The sequence below is a fragment of the Coturnix japonica genome, chromosome 2, assembly GCF_054131305.1.
Source record: "Coturnix japonica strain WE chromosome 2, WE-NBRP24, whole genome shotgun sequence".
Classification (NCBI taxonomy): Eukaryota; Metazoa; Chordata; class Aves; order Galliformes; family Phasianidae; genus Coturnix; species Coturnix japonica.
Genome location: NC_140664.1, coordinates 67,161,233 through 67,184,718, shown reverse-complemented (window position 1 = coordinate 67,184,718; position 23,486 = coordinate 67,161,233). Strand labels below are relative to the sequence as shown.

Sequence of the window (23,486 nt, the reverse complement as noted above, 5' to 3'; positions counted from 1 at the left end):
CACAGTCTCTTTCTATAGAATTCAATTAAAGGTCAGATTTGTAATGGGGGATCCTAATTATTAATGTATTGCCTATTTTGAATTATTAATAAGTTGACATATTTGCATAATGGGTAAAGAAAATGCCTAAGAACAACTTTTTAAGTATATGAAAATCCTTCAAAAATATTTAATCAAAGTCTTTTTCTGCGTCCTGGAGGTAATCTGACTTTTTATCATTATGTCAATACTTAGAAAATCAATTCAAAATATTTTACAGTTAAAAATTAGTGCAGTTATATATCACTAAGGGGAATTAATCTTGTTTCGAGCGGGTATACTAGTCATAAAGTTGGTAGCTTCAGATTGGGCACATCTTCTGTGAAAGGAAGATGCCATCACATACTGGATAGAGTACTTTTGTTTATTTCAGTAGTAGTTTAAAAATAGTAGGATTTGTAGAGAAATAAAATACATATTTGTCTATTATTTTACCATATGTTGTATTTAATTTTTATTGTATTTAATATATAATAGTAGCCCACATATATTTTATAAGTCTAAAAATTGTTGTATTTGCCACATACAAAAAGAACAGAAAGGTAAACAGAAAATAAATAAGCTAAATTTCTGAGAAGTGAGTGCAGATTTACCAACATTTTAAACTCATTTAACAAAAGGAAGTTCCAGCACATAGTAACTCGCATGTGGAAAAGACAGTAAATCAAAATGATACTGATGAAATGAACATCCAGAATGTCATTTGCATTCCATGTGAATATGTAAGTGGAAAGCATGACGTTCTGCTGGATGTTTTCTTGAATAACTGCAAGTTTCTGATCTCTAAGTTTCATTTCAAAATCAGAATTCTCTTCTGGCTCTGCGTCTCCACTGTATTCATGTAATGACTGAGAACAGACAGATGGTCTTCATTGGCTCTTCCAGGGAGACTAGTATTTTATTGTGACAATTTTTTTTCGTAAGCAGTTTCAGAGTATTAAAACAGTGACTTTCGCTAAGGCCAGGGATGGGATTCACATACTATGCAGTTATAAGACTATTTTAATTGAAAGTTATATTCTGCTCATTATTTTTTGATGTTAGAAGTGTTTACTATGTTCTCGCACCAGAAGCTTACCACAAGTATCAGGTTCCACCAGCATTTCAACAATTGATGCTTGTGTGTTTAAAATGGTCACATGTAACAGAGCCTGTTCTCACACTGAAAACTACACAAGGTATCATGCAGAGTGAAGGGTGTATTTTGGATGTAACTAACTACATTCTTTGGTTCACTGGCTTGTGAGACGAAAAGCTGCTGTGCACTGATCAGTCTCTCTTTGATTTTTGCTTTTTGATTCAGCTTAATACAGTAAATTGTGGAATTATATGAGGGCTGCTCCAATAGTAACTCCTATTTTATCATGTTGGACTACATCATGGTAGTACGACAGTATAGGCTGAATCATTCCATCAACATTCCATTACATTTTGTTGCCATGTGACAAATGACAGCAGAGGGGTAGACTGGCAAAATGCTGTCTTATGTGGAAGTGCAGATGAAGAAACGGTGTGTCACTGAATTTTTCCATGTGGAAAAGATTGCAACCATTGACCTTGCTAAACATTTATGGAGGCCAAACAGTGAACGTGAGCATAGTGAACCAGTGGATGGTGTGTTTCAGCAGTGGCAACAGTGGGTCACTTTTGCTGGTGCAGATTTTTATGAGTCTGGCATACAGGCTCTTGTTCATGGACAAAAATGCATAGCTTAACAGCAGTGACTATGTTAAAATATAGTGTTATTTAATGAGAAAGTGTTCTATCAAATAGTGCTCTTTCTATCATATATCATTTTCTTGGAAACAAATTAGAGGCATTTCTTTCAGAGTAACCTGCATACCTATGATTGTACCTATGGCAAAATTTGCCTCTCTGCTTTGCATTAAGAGTTTTTTGAAATAGAATAATGCTGCAGAAAACAAAAATATGAATTTATGATTGAACTTATTCTGGGTGGAGACTTTTCTATATTTACACAGCTGAGATATTAGTAGATGTCATATGTATTGATAAAAACATTTGAATACAGCAGGCATGTTTTGTGGAATCAAAGACAGTTTGCAAGATCAAAGTACTTCCTGTGTAGGTTTTTTTCTTATTTCAAACTAGCAGAAATGCAAAATCTCGTATTTTTTACCCATATCTGTTATCCTTCCATTCTAACCATTAGCCAGTGAGTAACACTCTGGCCTGAAGCCACTGGGAAGATCCTGTTTTGCGGTTACTGCTACCACAAACCACATTCTCACTAAATGCCAAAGTCTATCTGTAGGTCAAGGTCAGGCCAGGGAAATGACTGGGAAGGACGGTAACTGTCATGGAGCAGTTGAATACTCATTTGTATTACATTCTCAAAGAAATCAAGTTGAACAAAGGAACTAAAAAAACCTCTATAAACTGTAATGGTCATGTATAATGAAGGACTCTCACTTCTAATCAAGTGGGCTTCCTGTTAATGCTTAATAATTGGTAAAATTGTACTCCTGTCTTCTGTATGTTCATAGACAAATATCTTACAGAGAAAAATCAGTCTGATCAAATAGTACCTTTTATGCTTGACTTCGAGTAAGTAGAAGACATTTCACAATTTTATAGATGGCATAAAGCCACTCAGCTTTCACTTTTGATGGGATGAAGACAGGATGTAATTGTTCCTTGGCATGGTATTCAGCTATAAAGGAGGACCATTGCAGGTAACAAAGGGATCAAGGAACTCAATGACACCAAGTTCGTGCATGTCTTGCCAATGCACTTCTTCCAGATATTTGTAATGCTACCCACTGTCTCCTTCCTAAGGAGGACCTTTCTATCCTTTACCACTAGTTTGTTTCTTATGTTGTTAATTGAGTGTATTTTAAATACATCTTAACTAACGTGATTTTTTTTTATTTTTTTATTTTTTATTTTTTACAAATGGTTCAGTCACAGTCTAAGGCAGGATCAGAAATGTGCAGTTAACAAAAGCTTTGGCTCATGCAAATTCCAGTGAGTTGAATGGTTCTCTGCCAATTTATGCTGCGTGAAGCTATGGATATTTATGGGAAAGAAAGCAATATGATATTTTCAATTACATTAGTCTGTTGAACATAGAGAATAATCCTTCAGTTTCACCTAGGGATCATGGAAATCACTTTAGGATGATTCAACAGGGACATTCTTTGTAGCACTCTGCCAAATCTTGTATCATGTGGTTTATTTGGGTAACTTCAAAAGATTATTCCATAGATTTTAGTAATCTGTAACTTTTTAAATTGATACTATGCAATTTCTTACACTCAGCAAGTGATACAAAGTGATGTAATGTTCCTGGTTTTAATTACATCTGGTGTTCCAAATGAAGTTGTCTTACACTGTCTTTGTTTTGTCCTTCCCACAAAGTCTCCTTATACAATGTATAGATCTCAGTCTGCTTGGTAGTTTCCCTAAATTTGTCTGAACTCCTGGTGACTTGTTTGATTCCTCTGGTTACCCAAGTTCCCAAACTAATAAATGAAAACAAAAACAACAGCAAAAATGATACTGATGTTTGAAGTAGGCTTCTGCAAAAGAAGCTACTTCAACTCTCCTAAAATTTTTAATATAACATGGAGGAATTACTATAATAGAGGATACAGTTGCAGAACAAATGCAAAAAAACACATGGAAGGAGTAAGAGAAAATAACATAACTTAGTATGAGAAGATATTCTTCTCTGTGTTTAATAAACCAAACAAAAGATCCCCAAGAGCTAGGTAAATGGCTTCCTGTCATAGATCCTGTACTGCTGGCTCAGTGTTGCTTTTGCCTGGGGTCTCAGGAATGGAAAGAAAATTTAGTGATTAGCTGTAAGCACAAAAGCTCATTACCTTGGCTCATATTACCAGAACATTGAGACTTGGTACCAAGTTTCACAAAGTAATGATTAACCCAATTTGAGACACATAAACACACACACAAAAGTTCTGTGCACAAATGTGTATTGATTATATGATACACATTAAAGAAAAGAAAAAACAAAAACCTAAAATTAGGGGCAGGATGATAAAAAATAACTTATCTGTTATAGAATAACAAATATTTGAGCTACATCTGAATGAGAACATAGATCTAGCTAAAACTGCAGTGATCTAAAATCTCCAGTGAGCTGGGACCTCTGCTCTTTTCGTGATTATTTACAACTACTTTTGTTGCTGTCTTCCAACCCCTGAGGAAAATAAAGGTAGGGAAAAGTAAAACTTGATATCTCCGGAAAGGAAAATGATAATGATATTACCTCCTGGTGGAACATTTACCACCTTATTATACTTGCATTGTAAACATATTCCTTTGCAAGAAATGTTCCTCTGAAGAGTATTCACTTTAGAGAAATGATAACGATCTCAAAAAAGCTAGTCAGTGACAAATGTACTCTAAAATCCCGCAGCACTGAGCTGCTGCAGTTTCATTTACACCTCCTGCCCATCAATAGTGAATGCACTTGTGTTAATCACCACCCCTACCTTCCTCCCCAATAGGGACTGTTGCTATTCCATAATTGCCACTGAGAATAAAGGTCACATTTATTAAATTTTTGTTTTATTTCTATTTTTGTTTTTGTTAACTCTGACCTTATTTGATTAGAAAAAAACTTTGGCAGGCAGAGACAAACAGAAATGCTTCCAGGTAGCATCTTTCCGTAACAGTGTCTTGTCCTATAAATGCCTGTGGAACCACAAGAAACTTAAGCTGGTAGAGTAGTATTCATAGAGTAGCTATCAGTAAATGACTTGTTGAAAATTTAATTCTCTGAATGCATCATGTGGTTTATTAGGCCAACGTAGTCTAGAGCAATCTCCCTTCCTTATGCTTTTTCTTCCGGAAGGCAATGTTTGCAGCTGTGGGTCTTTGTTCTGAATGCTGCTGAGTCTGAGATTCTGGAGGAGGGGAGCTGGTGGCATCATGAGGACAGGAGACCTTGACAGCAGAGAGAAGTACAAACATTGTGAAAATATCGGCAGGTACTTTAAGTCTGTAAGAGTAAAAGAAACAAATATAAAATGCATGTAGCTGAAAGCACAAACAGCTTTTCTTTCAAGTATAAAAAACAGATTATGTCAGAAATCCAAATTAATGTTTCTATAAAGCTTCCATACAAAGTACAGATGTTGCAAATATGGACATATATCAATAAGCATGAGGAAAAAAAGGAATAAAAGTAGTAAAGCCAAGCTCTGTAGCATGAGTAATTTTTCATGTGCTAATACAAAGAAATGACTAGAAGTATTTGCTTCCTATACTGGTTGTTATTTTTTCTCTAGTAGGCATACAAGTTGCAAGTGACAGACTTCCTATCGGAATCCTATTGAATTTCCTGACCGAAGTGATCAGAACACAACAAATCCAAGGTTTTTCTTACTAGTTCCCTGCATTTGCTTATGGCTGGATCTCTTCTTCACTACTAGTTGTGGGTTTTATTCTCACAGCTCAGGTAGATCCAAGAGCAGAGTAAAGAGGGAGTAAGTGCAGGTAGCAAATCCACATGTCCATGAACTACTTGCTTTGCCTTCAGGATGTGGTCCTCCTAACTCAGCTGGCAAGACAGAATGCAGAACTAATTTGCTTTAGTAAATATGGTCCATAACTAGATATTCTCTTGTACTAAATTGGAACAGTAAGTATTATCTGACAAATATCCGGGGCTACTGAAACTCCAAAAGCAGAATTTTCTCCTTATCTTTTTCTGCGCCCTTGTCTACTGTAGTTTTCCTAATGCTAATCATACTTAAATATCTCTGCTTTCTCTAATGCCTTCAGAAGCTAATATGTTAAGGCCATTCATACTGTTCCTGAGGAATGGATCCCCAGGATCTATCCACAGATATTCAGTTCAGAGGAACTAAGGAATAGCATGGATTGCTTTCTTCATCTTGCTGAGTACTTTCTTAATCAAGTTTTCCTGCCTAATTTGTGGGAAGGAGACTTTTCTGTCTTCGTTATTTACACCAGTTCTAATTAAACATATACTATGGAGGTGGGTAAAAGGACACTTGTGCTGCTGTTTGAAAAGAGCAACCTTGCTTGCTTGCTTGGCCAGTTTTCCCAAGCTCTCAGAACTCTAATTAAAATCCACTGAACACATGAGCAATGTTGGCACAGTACTTTGGAAGTGTTTGTTACAACAGTGTCAAAGAGTAGATAAGGTTTTTAGGGTTTAGAGTAAGGTGTTCTGTTTCAGGTGGATTATTTCTCATGAATGGATCCTCTTTTCTTCTGCCTAACAAAAGGTGGTTTTTTTTTGTTGTTTTTTTGGTTTTTTTTGTATGTGTGTGTGTATTATTTTGAACATTAAGTGAAAAAAAAAATCCAATTTATTATCTCTAAGATACTGTTTAAAATACTCAGCAATAAAGCTTCCTATTTACCTTCCTGTTTTATAGTGAAAGCCTTTGAAATTTCTGAACGTCTGTGTATAAACCAGAATGTAGCTGAACACATTTTAGGCAGTGCTGTGATATCAAAGGAAACCTTATATGCTGGCAAAAGGAGAAGACTGGAGGACTTGTTCACTGTCTAACTCTGTTCACTCTGTACATTATGTGAATGAGATGTGAAAAATAAATTCCTGCATCTCTGGGATATCAGTGTTCAGGGTAGATCTCCATCTCTGAACTTTGGAAAATTAACAGCAATGTTGCCCACCTCCTCAAATTCAGTTTGTCCCAGGCCACTGTACTGTAAACTGTCAGGGAATGCTGACAATTTGCATATCAGTGAAATAAATAAAGAAATAATAAATCCAACTATTTTACTGGAAGAAGTAAATAAGCCTTTGTTGTATATTACATTTTAAGATGTATCTTTTAGCCTTCAAAATTATACTGACTAATTAGAGGTATGTGATCGGTGTAATTATCTTGCAACAATAAATTGCAGTCCATGTTCATAGTTACAAGGATTTCATCTTCTGTGAAATGGTCCTTATAAAAACAGTAATAGTTGGTATGTCATTAGAGCATATCAGCAATTAATCTTCAAAATGATCAATGGCGAGAATGTCCTTTTCCCTCTATCTCCGGTTTATTTATGTGTTCCCATTAATTATACCTAATTTTCAGTTGACACTTTTCTTCTTAATGTAATTTAATTTAAGCATATCTTTCCAGAGACTTATTAATAGGTAGGGTCATTTATATTGTGTAGCACAAATATTTTATAATCCACTAATCTTGACAAAAAGGCAATGCCTTCCTCATAAAAAATGCATGAGGAGTAATGGTTCCCTATTAATAACTTATTAGGTCAGATCACACAGTTTGAAGTGTCTATTACACTTTAATTTTATCAGATTTCTTCCTTTGGAAACTGCTACACTTTCTTTATCTTCTATTGAGATTATGTTTAACCCAGCAGCTGGATCCCTCACCAAAACCAGCTTTCTGTAGCTGTTTTCTTTCAGTAGTACTAAGAAAGGGCAGGGTTTTAGATAGACTTTTTGGAACCTGAGTGTAACAATGTGAATTTGGATTACTTTTCCACTTGAATTTTCTGCTTTCCAGAGCAATGTTATGCTGGTGCCATTGCCTTGTACAGTTTTCCTGGCAAGGCAGGATATTGGTTAGACATAGTTCCCTCTTGCTCATTAAATGCTATAGGTAGTGCCCTGTCTGAGGATAACGAGTGGAAAATTCCTTACGGGGTGTATATTTCTAAAGGTACACACACTGTAACCAAAAAAATTTGAAAAAGGGTGTTTCCTCATGGATTGCTGAGCCTACATCTGATGGGTTTACCAAAGAACCTTCTTACGGGGGCGCTGAAAATAAACATGACTGTGGCTCTGCAGGGCCAGGGCACCTCTGGGAATCTGAGAGGTGAGTGGTATTTTGGACATTGTTTTTCCCAGTGTAAGAATCCATCTCTTTGAGTCACCCCTGACATCCACATCCCTTGAGACCCACTTCTACAGCAAGCACAGTACAGGTTCAGCTTCATTTGTCACCTGCAGTCCCTTTTAGTCTGAGAGCTTGTGACAGTGGCTGACTCAAAGGAGTCAGCTTCTTCAAAATAAAGCATTATTTATTCATTTACCCAAATGTACAGCATGCAAAGGGAAAGGCAAAAGCAGTAAAGATTTACACAGCAATTTTCCCTTTCTTAACATTTAATCTTCCCTTGCCAGATTTCACTAAGGTTTGAAGAAGTTTTTCTGTAGTATTCAGTGCCCCTTTGTAAGCTAGTCATCTTTTGGCAGCAGCTCCTGGATTTACTCAAATCTAAGCTACGTCTAAGTTTTACTGTACTTTTTGATTCCAGCTGTATTCATGGAAAAATATCCTATTCTAGTCTTACTAGCTAAGCTGGAACACTCACAGATTCTTCCTGTAAGCTTTGGTAGCACTTTCTCTGGTAGCACTTTTTTCCTCCATTATTTGATTCCTCCTTCACCCCTCCTTCCCCCACATCCACCTTGTTTTCTGCCCCCGTAGACAACTTTTATCATGCAGCTATGAATATATGCAGTTTGCTGTAGCTCTTGCCAGAGGTACTAAGCTAAATATAGCCATACAGAATTCCACTTCTCCTCTGTAAAGTGTTATCAGGACATCTTTTCATGAGTTTTAAGACTGCCTTCTCAGTTTCTGTTTAATAAGAGCTTTACATCGGAAATTTGAGTAATATTTTAAATACTATTGTATTATTTCATCCTTTCAGTCTTTAGTTCTTTCACTCTCTTAATTCTTTTTCATGCAGTTTCATATAGAAGTAAACTGTCCCAGCTGAGAGCTGCAATGTTATTTTTATAAATTATTGCTGTTTTTTTATATTTTTATATTTTTTCTCCTTTCTTTTTCCTTGCTTTCTCTCCATGATGTTGCTATCTTAACTGTAACTAACTGGTCTACGCAGGGAGTTGGGATTTATCCTGAGTTTTTTGCTTCCCTCTTACTGTAATTATCTGATCTTCTGTTTCTGCATGCTGAGATTAATGTTAAAATGCTTCAGTTGGAAGGGTCCTGCAAAGATTATCTATCCCAACCACTTGACCACTTCAGGACTAACCAAAAGTTAAAGTATATTATTGAGGGCATTATCCAGATGCCCCTTCAACACTGGCAGGAACATGTTATCAATTACCTCTCTAGGATGCCTGTTTCAACATTTGAGCTTGATCATGATAAAAATTTTTTTTCTAATATCTTGTTTGAGTAAGATAAAATATAAATATTGAATATAATACATAAAAATATATAAAACAAAGAAAGATTAGTATAGATTTCGCAATTGACAGCTTCGTCAGGGCTAAACTCTAGCTTGTCTCAGCTTTATACAATATGTTTTGTATGACTAAATCACTAGCAGCCTTTTGTCTTAACACATGCTCCAATGTATGTGGAGAAAACAAAGCCATTCTGTCAGTGCTTCCCTTAGTCTTGGGAGTGTATTCCTGAGCCAGAAGTGTCCTGTATTCTCCCATCCAGTAAACTGCTGCTGAATTCTGCTGCAGACTAAACAGGGATCTGACTAGTCCAAGAGAGAGACAGTTTGTCTAATTTCCTTCTCTATGACTTGAAGCAAATTTGGGAAAGTGCTAAAACACAGGAAAGAGCTTTGATTCTTACAAATTAGAGACTGTTATGAGAAATGCTTAAATTGATCATGGATCAGTTGCAACAACTTTGGCCAGTGAAAGCTAAAGTGGTATAGGACTACAAACAAACAAACAAACAAACAAACACAAGACAACTGGGAAGTATTTATTATTTAAACAATTTATTTACATAGCACTTTGCCAATTAAACATCATTAGACTGTAGTATATTAACTATATAAGCCTATGCTCTCTAGTCTATCTTCTGCTGGGCTAGTTTTCTATAACTATCACATTACCAGCTTTCTCAGTATAAGCTATCTATCTCAATATCACTAACCAACTCACTAATAACAAAATATCAACCCACTATTCCCCTGGTGCTGCTCTCCCTTTGTTCCTTGCAGACCCCGTGCTGAGTGGAAATGAAGATGAACAAAAAAGTGCATCCTCTTCTACCAGATACTCATCAGGTGGGTCAGGTGTTTTGAAAACCTTTTGTACTTTGATGAGTCTGCATTCTGAGCAAACAAATGACATCTTCCCTGCTATTTGCTTGAAAAGCTATAAGAGGTTCTCTTTTTTTCGGTGACACTTCTGCTGTGTACATTTGCTCATCTATGTCTTATGAAGCTTTGTTTGTAGTATAGCCCATTTTGGACACACAAGTGTAGGGGCATATTGACAAACTAAAAGAAAAGAAGTCCATTCGGATGGTCAGAGAGCTGGAGCACATGACATAGAAGCAGAAGCTGTTTGTTCATGGACAAGAGGAAAGACAAGTAAGATAAGATCTTAGTGATATCTACATGAACTTTTGGGCAGTTTTAGAGAAGGTGAATCCAGACTTTTTTCCCAGGTACACAGCAAACACTGTCTGGTTTAATCTCATATTTCTTCATGTTAATCGAGGTTATGCACTAAAACGATTTGCCCAGGGTGACTGGGAGCTCAGTGCTATTCAAAGCAGTTGGAGCAGTATTTGAGAAGCCTTATCTATCTATGAGCAGCCTTATCCAACTCTGAAGAAAGCTGCATCTGTGGCTAATGATGATGTTAAGTTGGTGAGAAAAAGACGTGGAGTTTGTGGAACAATGACATGGTTGAGATATGAAAGTACTGCTTCCAAAATTCTCTAATCCTAAGCCCTTTACACTGGTGTTACACCATTTTACATCTGACTTCTTGATTCATGCTGCCACTGCCTGGGGCACTTACTGTGTACACATTTTAGCAAGGAGCAGCTTGAGAGGACATCATAAGGGCATCATATAATAGATTTTTAAATTTCAAGAACTTGTGCTAGAAAACAGGCAAGGATTTTTTACCTTTTTTTTTTTTTTTTAAATTTAAGGACAAAACAAGCAGTGATCATAATTAGACACTAGAAAATGAAAGTACAGTTAAACTTCTCACTCTTCCTGATTTCTGATTAGTACATTGAGCTTGAGATAAATTTATGTTAAGATTTTAGCAAGAAAGAACTTTTTTGTCTCTATCTAATACTTCCATAAAATTTCTTATTTTTTCTCTTTCTGGTTGGAGCAGGCCAGATGAAATAGCTTTCAACTCAGTTCTTAAGTAATGATACTGGGAGACACTTCTGCACTGTAAGGGGAATAAAAGCCTTTTTGGATGTTTGCAGCATCAGCAGCTGAAGGGTGATATATTTACTTTTTGATAAATGGAAGCTGTGGTGTAAAAATTTACACTGTTTTTTTATTTGAAGTTTAAGATTGCTGAAGTTTTACAGATACTAACAGATACATAATCTTTCTCAATGTAAGAGACTGGCTCATTGTTGCATAAATTAATGCAGTTGATGAGCTCCATGGCAGGGCCTGCTCAAAATATATATTTGAAACAAATTTGGTTTGCATGATCTCTGTAGTAACAGTCAAGACTTTTAAATGCTCACAGTTACAACCATTTTCTAAGTATCTCATAAACTCAACAAGATTGTGTTAGTGTTGTCAACATCTGGTGATTGTAGAACAGGTTCTGAAAGGCAGGAACACAAAAATGGTACTTAAAATTTACCTTGAATACCCAGAAAACTGGAAATAATTGTCATTTCCATAAGAACTTCTCAAAGTAAAGATTATTCCCAACAGCAGAAGTATTCCACAATGTTGAGAGGGAAAGAAATGTAATATTTACCCATTATTCTGTTTCTGCAGATTATTGAATGTGAAAAAAGATCTCTTGGATCGAATTCCTCTCTAAATATATTCTAATGCAGTGTTTTCCTTTACTGTATGACTAACAGTCAGGATATTTTCAGGAACATAAGCAGCATTTCTGTACAAGTGCCAGTGTTCTTATAAAGAACTCTTCAGAGGTATGTGAAGCTTCCTCTTAAAATGTAGAATTCACAGATGTGCTGTTTGCCATCAGTTATTTCAAAGGCTTCTGGAAGAAGACAGTGGTTAAAGGCATAGGGTCTGTGTGTTCATTGTGTTGCGTTAAAGCAGTGACAGTGCAGAAAAATTTCTCTGCTGGGTTAGTGGATGCCACAGGGTGCCAAAGCAGAAATGTTGTTTTCTTTGCTTACAGTGCTAGATGGGGCCAAAGAATCTGAATATTGCAATTTTCCTCAATCAACAAGAATCCTAACTCTTCTAAAATAGAAGTGGTAGACACGTTCAGCAAAGACAATTAAAAACTAATGACAACTTGATATATTGTGTAAGTATAGATATGAATTCACTTTAAACTACAGAACTGAACCTTGGAAAGCGCATTTACTTGAAACACACCCACACACACCCACATATCCTTGCTTAGCAGTTTTTAACACTATGGATATCCTAGTCTTACAAAAAGAAAGCAAACCAAACCAAACCAAACCAAACCAAAAATAACAGTGAGAGAGAAAATAAAGATGAGACAATGTAAGAATGCAGGAGCTTCTGTGAGTAATGCTGTGGTACTTGGGGAGAGCAGCTTACGCGAAAACTGCATGAGTTGAAGCACTTAAATAGTTAAAATAGTTTCATAAATTAATGTGAATCATTTATCGGTATAGTCTGCTTTCCATCATAACAAGACAGAAAAACTAAAGATGTTTTTACAGATCTTTTTTTCCCAAGGTTAGTGCATCTACATAAGAACAGTTTTCCAAGTCTTCAGTTACAGATAGAAATAAATTTATTAACCCACACAATGAAATTACATAAATCAAAATGATAAAAAATCTTGTAGATTAAAATTTAGTAATTATTTTATTAGCTGTTACTGTAACAAGCTGCCAACATATAAGAGTGTTTCAAGACAAGTGGAAGTGGATCAGAGCATATTTGTAAGAGAGAGAGTTCAAAAGAGGAGTAAGGTGGGAAAGAGTGAGATCTTCTATACATCTTTGGAGCAATTAAAGGCTAGAATGTACAGAATAACTACAATAAAATGGATTTATTATCTCTCCTCACAGTAGGAAGACAGGAATGGAGCCTGGCCTGGGTCACTTATCAGTGTACCTGCTGGCCAGACTTATCTGATAAAAGAACAGCTGGTGCTAGACTGAGGAAAATTATTCCCTGTCTCACTATTCCAGGCCATGCTGGTAATACAGGGTGTTTGGTATACAGGTCTACATTATGTAAAGATATATCACTGAGCAACAGAATGATGTGAATGTGTCTGCATTTTTGGGGCCAAATCATGGGAGCACAGGTGTAGGTGAGGTTGAATGTTTTTTTGCTTGCTTTAATCACAGAATCACAGAATGACCCAGGTTGGAAGGGACCTCAAGGATCATGAAGCTCCAACCCCCCTGCCTGGCAGGGCCACCAAACTTCCATGTTTACTAGATCAGGCTGCCCAGGGCCCCATCCAACCTGGCCTCGAACACCTCCAGGGATGGGGCATCCGCAACATCCCTGGGCAGCCTGTAATGTTATGTTCTTTAAATTTGCTGGTATATTTGGTATAGGTAACACTTGTTTTAGAAAAAGGAAGTAAGGGGCAAGTTTAGGAGGTGCTTTAGGGAAGTATATCATCTGTTTCTTCCAGTTTCACCTGCCTCCAGAAATACAGTCCAGTACAAATATTTTGTGCCCTTAGTAGTTATTAAATATAGTGCTTATTGCTTTAACACATACCAGTGCACTTTCAATTTTTGAAATCAGTGACTACATAATACAATTCAAATAACTGTCTTTAACTTCTGCCTTCACAGAATTAGTAAGTAGAAGCACTTCTATAATCTGTCCAGTCTATTCACATAAGAAAATGTTATTTTCACTGCTCTGTTTGAGGCAGGAATAGGCATAAGTTATCCAATTAAAAAAAAAAAAAAAAAGATAGAAAGAAAGAAAGAAAAAAGGGGGAACGAACTGTGATTAATAGGCCACTTCTTTGTTCATGATCCCTGGAGCAAGCTCACACATATTTTCTGTAGAGACCCTACTCACTACTCAGTTGGGCATATAATATTTTTGAGGAGAAAACAAAAATTACAAGGAAAGCGAAAGCAGTAGTTAAACACTGGCAGTTCTCTACCACCTTCATAGTCTCCTCTGAATAACTTTGACAGTAGGCCTGGGCGTCTAATACACAGAGTAACTGCTAACATCTGAAAGTGTCTTGCTGTGCTCATTCTTGGGTGGAGATTAGGACCATCCTCCCACATGTCCATGTTTCTGAGGCTGACAAAAGTCTTTTGACGGATTAGAAAAGGTGAGTGAAATTTTTGTTAGTGCTGTGATTTGATCTTCAATTACAGTGCTCATGGCTGCAGTTTCCAATAGGTGTGCTTGGCAATTCTCATTTTCCATTAACTTGTAGACAGTGATGTGTGTGAAAGTTAATGCTATTGATACCGCAAGCAAATGGTGTATTGGTAAAGTGGGAATCACTTGTTTTTAATACAAGTTTTCCTTTTTATTTTTTTTTTCTTTCCGGTTTTCTTAATGCAGCTTAATTCCTTCCTCAAAAATCTCCAAGTACTAAGGACTGTTTCTTCTTCAAATTCAAAACAGCAAACAACTCTTTTAAATGTTTTTTCTGCTATTACCATGCTTTGCTGGAACAAAGGTTACAGAGAAAAATGCCTCTTTCAACCCAGTCTTTAACTGTTTTCTAATTTGAAATAGGAAACAAATATAAAGTATCTGAAATGTTGATGAATTTTGGAGAACCAGATCATGCAACTTCCTGTATTCATTACTATAATATTTTGGTAATGATGCAGTTTCATCTGCAGCAGCCACAAAAAGTCATAAGAAATAAAAAACTGAAGAATGCTGTTCATGGAAGGCATGCTATTTTATTTTAAGATATTAAGACTAAGGTATTATAATTTATTTTAAGACAATTTTCTGTGAGTAGTTGAGAACATGTAATTCTCTGAAAAGTATATTTAGCAATATAGGCAGCAAACTCAACTATCCATTAATGAATATAATGTAAAGTTTTCTTATAAGCATCATTATCTCCATACTTGAATTGTGAGATTGCACAAGGTCTTCTCTGGTAGCTGTATCTTTAGTGGAGAATGTATCAGGTATGAAGGGCATAAACTAGGAATATTTTACCATCATCTCTTTGTGTGTTTTGTAATTAGTTTATTTAAATATGGGGATTGGATCCATTTGAACAAATATCTGTTTAAGATATTTGAGCTGATTTCCTAGAATATCTTTATATTTCATTATTTCTCTGTATTCCATGATTTCCCACAGCCTAATGTAGTGCATTTTTTCTGATGTTTTAGAGGGACTTAAGTATCATTGTTACAGACTCCTATTAGTTTTCTTGCAGCTGGAATCCTCCTATGAATTCAGGATTAATAGCATTTGCAATACTTGGTTTTGATTAGTTTGAATCAATCTTTTATTTATTTGTTTGATGAATAATGAAAAACTGACATGCTATGTGAAGTAACTGTGGGTTGGTAATGCTTTGGCAACTTAAACAAGATGGTCTACTAAACTAGGTAAAATATATTTAAGAAAATTCATGTTAGATATGATCACACTGGTTCTTAGTATGGATGAATGTTATCATGTCTATAACCCTCTGGCTTCATTAACCTGAACTGTCAAAATTAATTTACTGAGTATAAATTGAATTATTATGTTGTGAATTTAGCTCCAAAAGTTGATTCCACCACCTCCTAAGACACTAAGTCTTTTTAGATTTATGATAGATGCCATTAATACCTAGCTGTTATGCATTGGTATGTATACTAAGGCTCGTGCAATGGAGTGTATGATTAGTGCAGCTGTATTGGGTTAGAAACTTCCTACTTGCCAGAAGCTGTACCTATTATGGACCATATGATGGCAGCATTGTATCAACCTAGAAAAGAGAGAGCTGTGCTAGAAGTGTTTCTGGCTATGAGGATGGAATTCTCACTATTTTTCTTAAAATGAAAAACACCCAAGAAGCAAAAACAGTCGAGGAAGAGCTGCCAGCAATCTGGAAACACAGAACAGACAAATTTGAGACTGAATTATTCTATTTAATTCAAAACAACACATAGAATTGAAAATATTTGGGATGCCATGAATAGAGCATGGACTTACCATAAGAAAAAATGAGTATTTTAGTTTAATGAAAAAGATTTTTCCAAGTCATTATAGCAATAAAATACACGTAGTATAAGTGAACTGTGAGCACAAAATACCAGTTTTAAAACATGTTTTTCACTAGCAGGCATTTATTAAGTAGTTTTTTCTGTGGCTGAAATAACTAGTAATTAATCACTATTTGGATAGACTTTCAAAGGGAAGCTCAAATCTCTAAAGACTTCAGCTTTTCTGAGATCTCCAAGGTGTTTTAAGGAGCAGAATGTACTGTTAACCTTTAGCAGATAATAGTGAAGCAAGTGATATTTTCTTAAAAAAAAATAAAATTGAGGCTCCAATATTTTTTTATTGTGAGCAGTAAAATAAAACAACAACTCTACTTTACATGCTTAAAATAAACAAGCTGATAAGTGATGTAAAAAAATCATTTTTTCTCTCAAATGAATTCATTTCTCAGTTCACTGAGAAGTGCTATCAAATCAGCCCATTGACGCTTACAGTCATACTGCTCTCCTTTGTAGGAAGGGCAATGTAAAATCAATCCTTGAGCTTGCTAGAGAAAACGGAATGATTGAAAGACTGAGTTTGTCCCACTATCCCTCCACACAAGAAAAATTTACATGCATAGCTCCCCACCTGCTTGGTGACTGACCCACAGCTGTTAGCAGGAATGGGATTCCTTGGTATGAGCTTTACAGACAGTGCTTGCTTAAGGTTTTAAATACATGGAAAGTATTGCAGTGCTGCACTGAACAAGATTCTATAAAAACTGACCTAATTCAACACTTAAAGCAAACTCCGTACTCTGAAAAATGACATACTTTGAATTACAGAAATGTGCATTTTCTGAGAAAAAGTATAGGATTCATCCATGAAGAAGAAAGAAGCACAGTGTACTATTCTTCCATCACGAGTGTTTCTTTGTTTTTCAATTTAGAGAAACTTTGGTTTGGAGATGCATGTAGGGGAATATGTCTGTATTAGAAATGTTGGTTACCGATTGCATACTTTATACAATCAGTGAAATTAAGAAATAATGGCAGTGTATTTCAGCTAGAACTCTGTTCAAAGCCACTGAGACAGATTCCTTCACCTGAAATAGTATCTTGCTGTACGCTCTGCTGGACTTTTCACCAGCTAGATGTATCTTCACGATGATCCTATCCCAGATCTGCTTTTCATTTTCAAATGGCTGGTTGAAGCTGACAGTGGTACATAGGTACCATATTCATGGATAAGCAGTGCCTGCAGGAAAGGGGTTAGGCGTTAGGATTTTTTAAGGTAAAAAATAGATTACTTTTTAGATTTCATTTTTCAACTAATCATATAAGATATCCAATAATTATGTGAATTATGCCTCCTGTTTTATTATGCTTTCTCACAGTGTCAAGATGTTGGTGGTATGGCAGTAGAGGCTGAACCTTTCCATCAGTATTCCATTACATTTCGTTCCTGTGTGACAGATGGCAGCAGTGGGGCAGCCTGACAAAACTGCGTCTAACATGGAAGTATGCATGAAGCAAAGGTGAATCACTGAATTCCTCTATTAGGAAAAATGGCACCCACTGATATTCATTGATGCTTGATGAATGTTTCTGGAGACCAAAGAGAGGATGTGAGCACAGTGAGGCAGTGGGTGGTGCATTTCAGCAGTGGAAACAGTGACAGTGGGTCACCTCCACTAGTGCAGATTTTTACAAATGCAGCATGCAGGCTCTTGTTCATGGCTGACAAAATGCATGGCTAATGGTGGTGCCTATGTTGAAAAACAGTGTTGTTTTTTTTTTCTTTGAGAGTGTGCTGTATCAAATACTGCTGTTGTGCTCTTTGTATTGGCTGTCATTTCCATGGAAAGAAATAGGAAACATATTTTGGATTGACTTATGTACATTTTAAATCACAAATAGTCCTAAACAGCATTCCAGTGACTGTTACTATTCCTTATGCTAAAAATCAGGGAAATCAGATTATTGGCTACAATCTAGCAGCACAAACAAGAAGTGAGTTTGAATTTGCTAAGACAAGGTCTGGAAAGGTATAAGCTCACCACGTGCAAACTTTTTGTTTTAGTATTTACCCATGGGGGCATGGATTAAATAGTAATATTTGAAATCCTTTGAAAGATCACCTCACCACATGAAGAAAATCCATTGAATTATTACTATTGAAAACTGAACACCAGCTGTGATTTTCCATAAAATAATTTCAAACTTAAAACATTATGGAAAGGAGTTGTACATCAAAATGCTAAATACCTTGTTTAATAGCCATTGCAATATTAATTACTGTTGATGCTGTTATTGAAAAATGTGGGTGATAGATATTAGGTGATTTGAGAAATGTTTACAAGGAAATCTGTTATCAGAATTAAGAACAATATTCTTTGAATTGTAATTGATAATGATCTGAAAAGTCTGCCTAGAATTATTTACTCTGTAGAGATCATCATATAAATGTGCTTCAGTGTCTTAATCTCACTTTCATCTTCCAGTATGGTTCTGGAGAGTTCAGCTTTAAATCAAGCTAGAGATTGGCATGTTGTGGTTTCTTTTATTGCTTTTAAGACTTATAGAAATCAGAACAAACAAAGCAGAATTTTGCTTTGGGTTTGGGCTTTGCGGTGTTTAGGTTGCTACAGTTTTCCAGCTGAAAATGGTTAGAATGTGCTTTTTTTGTGAATATGCTACATTAAGGTATTTTTGCTATCACTGTTTCGTATTTCTCTTCCCAGATCTGGTCTGAGATGCCACAAAGAAGTACAAAATTGAGGGAATCAGCTACGGCCAGATGAAATACAAATGTGTCACAAAGCAATAATAATAATAATGAAAAAAAACTAAAAAAGAAATTGAAATATCAGAAGAAGTATGGACTCTGCCAGAAGTTTTCTTACTCAAAGCCTTTGCTTTTTTCCGTTTTTCATGACCAAAATGTAGTGTCCTTTGTCTTTGGCAGGCTGTTTGTACAGCAAAAGATCTGGTGCTATTTTTCCATGTTTCAACAACTCGCACTTTTTAAAATACCAGGTATCCGCTGAGATGGATTAGAAATGAAAAGGGAGACAATTCTGACTCAGAATAAACATGCTGTGTTTTGTCTGACTAGTGGTATTGGTTTTCTTTTGACACACATTTGTGTTTTTTTCCTCTATATGACACTTATATTGTCCTGGGTGATAATGGCAAAATTTAACCTGCTTTTTGCTGTCAGTTCAGAAACTGCTTTTTATTACTGTTTTTTTAAATGGAGAGAATTAGTGAGTATTAGAAAATGAGTGGGCTCGCCAGCAACTTTCATCTCCCTGTCTAATTGCATATGCTTTTTCTGTCCTTAAATGGCTGTTTTATCCTGGCTGACAGTAGGTTTTGGAACAGGCTTCTGTTATGATTGGTTGTTGCCAAATCAGAAAACACAATTTTCTTTTCCAATTTTTTTTTTTTTTTCCTTTTTTCCCCCCAGTGTAACATAAGGTAATTGAAATCAAAATCTCATGTCCTTAATTTTCCAAGGGAAAGCCACACTGAAACATTCGCTGTTTGTTGACATGTTCTGACTGTGTTGAGTCACTGCAACAAACTGTGAATGATGATGTGTGAAATGAAAACTCCCTGCCCAGTGCACAGCAAGAATAGCACTATGAAATCCTTGCCCCGCTGTGCCATTTGATATGTGCTTTTGTCTTAGCTAGATTATACTCAGATATGCATGAGCACCTTTTAAAGCACTGTCAGATTTTTACCTGCAATTTTGGGTTTTACTTGCTTAGCAAGTTTGTGAAAATTCATCCAAAACAATAATCTGAAAAACTTTCAGATTTCACTGTTCACTTAAGGTAAATTTGAAAAAGGAAAGGAAGGAAAGAAAAGGGAAGGGAAATCCCAATACCAAGCCCTCAAACATCACCATAAAACCCACCATCATCATAAAACAACCCAAAATTCTTCCTAATGATTCTTCATCCCATATTAATTTCCCATCTACATAAGCCCATTTTCTTGTCAGTTGTTAACTAGTTACTGAGTCTTTAAAGGATATCCCTCTTAAAACAACAATAGAATCCTTCATATTCTCCGGTAATAATTTTATTTAATTTAGACTTAATTTTAAGATTACTTAAAGTATTTGGAATGTGCAGTTTTTAATTGTTTTGGTGCATTTCAACAAAGTTTTATGTCTTTTGAATTAGAAATTATCATATCAGAAGGTGTTTGTTCTGAAGAGAAAAACATAATAGAACAATGTACAAGCCTAAATCCTCATACGCACGTGAACCAATGGATCTTCTCTACCTGTCTTAAATTTTACTAAAATACATTTCTTCATTTGTGTAGTCCTCTGGTCAAATGCTGTCCATATCTGACCACATCCTTGAAAATTTCTGACGTGTCATTCTCTTGCTTTAAGTTATCGCAGATTACAACTTAACTTGTATGAACTTATAAATAAGCCTTCATCACCTGAGTGAAGTTTCACAGGGTTTACATAGTCATAATTTTCTCTTAACTTCCACTGTAATGCTTTTGGAAATCTGAAAACTTCTGATTCTTGTCAAACTTTCCCACTAAGCATCTTCTCTCACTTGATATGATGTCTGAGCTACCTGAAATAGTTGGGAAGAATAAGTCTTGAATGAATTTTCTGTTGCCAGCAATATAGAAATAATTTGTTTCTCTGCTTTTTCTACAAGGAAAGGCAAAGAACTGTTACCAGTGCTGGATGTCTGAATGCCAGTGACTGATACCATACGCAGGGCTCTAAATCTGCCACTCTGGTATTGCATACTGCACAGAAGTATCAGGTGTTTTTTTTAAAAAAATAGGCTACTTTTTAGTTCTCCTTTTCTCGTTATAAGACTTTTAGAATAAATATTATCTATTTTGAACCAGAATCCATTCATTGACTCTTTTGTCCTAGCTTATTTCTTATTTGAGGCATAAAATACTGAAATATTAATCTGTAAATAATATTTGTAAATTGAGGGTAGCCTGGAGGAACCACTATATGCTAAGGAGAAGAAAGATATCTAGAGGCTTCTGACACAACAGTGCTGATAGAATGATTTCTTTTTTCTTTCCACCAAAGTTAGCTGGTTTGACTTACATATTCATTGAATTTTTATTAACAATTTGTTCATTACTCTTATATTTAAATCTCTTTTGTGTGCAAATGAGAAAGCACAGCACCTCTAGTATTCCAGTATTCTAGTATTTCACTATTATACACAAGAAAGGCAATTCAGAATTTTTCAGAGTAAAAATACTCTGATACTCTAATTTTGTAAAGACAAATAGGATGAATTAAAAACATTGATTATGCAAATTAAGGATTATAGTAATTTGCAGATAGCATTATCATCTCGGAATGATAAATCCCAGCGTGTTCCAACCATGTGCACCTTTATTAACTTTTCTTGATAAATTTTAAACCATTGTGAATTGAAAAATTAATTGTAATTGAATATTATTTTGAACAGTGTGCAGTGGGATTGCTGTATTCTAATCAATACTGAGAAGGCTCTCCATCAGGTTCCCTAGAGTACTTGTAGTATAACTAATAAAATTAAATATTGATGTCAAATGTCTTTTATGATGTGCATGGAATTTCACTCTTCAACAGCATTTTCTTTGGAAAAAAAAATGAATCTGTGATGGTTCCTTGCAAAATGCAGACATATAGACTACAAGATAAAGGCAAATCTGTGATCCTGCTTTAAGCTGTATACTAAGAAACAGAGAGACAATATATTTTACTGACTTCAGCACTTAATTCACTTGAAGAATATGATACTATGGTAGAAAGATTTGATTGTGTGTTTGGTTCAGTGCTTGTTTCGTACTCTGTAAACTCTTGCTTACCTGCTCTTTTCCTTTGCCATTCAAAATTCCATTATTGTCACTGCAAATTCCAGACGATATTTCAGATTGTTGTATGCCCCATTGCAGCAATTTTAGGGACTCGATGTTGACAATGGAATAATAGTTTTTGCTGTTTTCTTGTGTAACCATCCCTGTGACGGATGGTTGCCCTCTTTCCAGTGCACCTGCAGTTAGAAGGACACAACAGATAACTATTGCCAAAAGCTGATATAGTAAGTTGATTAATCAAAAATACATTGATTTATAGTTTTTATGACTCTTTGGAAATGCACTAAAAGCATTGTATGATCCCTCGTGCAACTGATTTATGAAGTCTTTCATTCAATATGATGTATTAGCTACATACTATTGATAGCTCGTAGGATAAAGCAATATGTACCTGTGCATTCATTCAATATAGCAAACTGCATATCTACTAAGTGCAAAAAGGGGTGGAGAAGCCAGAAACTAATTTATATAGAGGGAAGCAAATATTTATATTTTGATTTTTTTTTTTTTTTGCTTAGAATATTTGTTTATAAAGTCATTGAGTTAATAGATATTTGTCCTACATTATAACTAAAATAACATGGATTCACACAGGGTGCTATATTTTGTGCTTATCTTAGTGTAGAAGTTAATATCTTATTGGAATTATTCAACCAACTGGAAAATATTTGTAAAAGTTGTCTGATTATAACAATGCCTTACAATGTTATTAAGCTGTGTCTTAGCTGTGCAGAGAACATGTTATAAACAGTTCAGTATTCTCAAAGCTCACCATAAAGTTCTTTCACCCACTGGATTATTCAGAAATGAATTGAAGCATAAGCTGTTAATATCAAAGTAAAAGCATGTGCCTTTATTTCTGAAGCTCGATGGTAAAATAGGAACCTAATGTTAGCAGTTAAGCCATGTAGCAAATTATGAAACAAACCAATACCCTGAAGTTTTTATCAGAGAATAACAAAGCATTCCACAAAGGAATAACAGATTATTCCAGTTCATGTATCAGATCCATGGCTCAAGTCGGAGCTTACACTCACTTTCATAGCAGTGAACAAGGTAAATTCCATTTCTTCCTTTTTCTCAAGAATGTATTTTGGCTACCTGCACAGAAATCTCTCACTCACTAATGTGACTGACACATATTGAGACAGGTCAGCAATCTCTGCTCAATCTCAGAGTTTCTTCAAATATTGTCACTTAGTTTGAATTTATACTAATTTAAAACCCTTCACTTTTCATGGCAGAATGACTTTTGGTTTAGTGATCATCTTACTGCAGTTGGTACAGACCAGATTTTTCTTTCTGAAAGCCAGATCCCATGGGTTCTTTTCCATTGTCCTTTGGATGAGTACAAGAATATTCTACTAAAGGATTCAACTAAAGTTTCTGCAGAATTTTTGAAGGTGAAATACCTATTTCTTGGCAGTGGTACACACTGGGTGACAAAAACCAATCCTGCTACATACTCAGGAACAATTTTAGTAAATTGCCAAGTTGTTCAGA

General features: G+C 35.5%; 1 long non-coding RNA gene across 1 annotated transcript; it reads left to right on the top strand.

Moving 5' to 3' along the window:
- Nucleotides 1-9,961: 9,961 nt before the first annotated feature.
- On the top strand, nt 9,962-19,221 carry LOC146761875 (uncharacterized). The gene is made up of 3 exons (XR_014942694.1): nt 9,962-10,062; nt 17,504-17,644; nt 18,851-19,221. It is a non-coding gene; the product is annotated as an uncharacterized LOC146761875 (long non-coding RNA).
- The last annotated feature ends 4,265 nt before the right edge of the window (nt 19,222-23,486 follow it).